An 819-nucleotide genomic window follows, 5' to 3' on the forward strand; every position below is an offset into this window, starting at 1 on the left:
TCTTTCTTTTGTTACCATTCAGGTTCTCCAGGAAAGCTCCCCGCTCTCTGACTAGAGGCAAGGCTGGGGTTGGATGAAGATGTATCTACACACTGGGAGACAGACGGGGAGGTGGGGCAACGGCACCTGACGGTCTCATAGGCTGACTCTCCGTCCCACCCAGAGCCTCCTGTCCCACCTCCTTTGTTCAGTCATCTGACTCCAGACTCTCTGGTTCAGTTTTATAAACCTGTTGCTTCTTCTGGGAGTGGGGGAGACTGTGTCCTAAACCAATTTTATTTTCATTTTTTTAATGATGATCCAGTTCTTTTGTGGGTTTTCTTTCAATGCTTGCTTGAGCCATTGCTTTACTAAAATTAGTACAACACAGGAAGATTAGCTTCATCCCTTTACAAGAATGGCAGGCAAATCCATGAAGTGTTGCACATTTCTAAAAGAAAAGCTCAAAGTGGACATAAGAGTTGAAAGTAAGAGCTAAAACTCTAACGCTCTTAGAAGAAAATAGAGAAGACAAGCTTTCTGACCTTGGAGTTGGCAATGATCTCTGGAATATGACACCAAACACACAAACCACAAAAGAAAAAAGCAGGTGAGGTAGACTTCATCAAAATTAAAAACCTTTGCTCATCAGAGAACACAAGCAACTGAATGGAAAGCACCCCACACGGAGAGAATGTTTGCAGATCATACATCTGGGAAGGGATTGTGATTCCGCAGATATGAAGATATGTTGTTGTAACACAACAACAAAAGCAAAGCAAACCCAAGCTGACCCAGGAGTTTAGTGGACTTTCCATTAGAGAAGAGATCCATACCACC

General features: G+C 43.2%; 1 non-coding gene across 1 annotated transcript; it reads left to right on the forward strand.

Moving 5' to 3' along the window:
- The first annotated feature begins 324 nt into the window (after positions 1 to 324).
- On the forward strand, positions 325 to 432 carry LOC124989809 (U6 spliceosomal RNA). The gene has a single exon (XR_007109628.1). It is a non-coding gene; the product is annotated as a U6 spliceosomal RNA (small nuclear RNA).
- The last annotated feature ends 387 nt before the right edge of the window (positions 433 to 819 follow it).

Source organism: Sciurus carolinensis, chromosome 7 (genome assembly GCF_902686445.1).
Source record: "Sciurus carolinensis chromosome 7, mSciCar1.2, whole genome shotgun sequence".
NCBI lineage: Eukaryota > Metazoa > Chordata > Mammalia > Rodentia > Sciuridae > Sciurus > Sciurus carolinensis.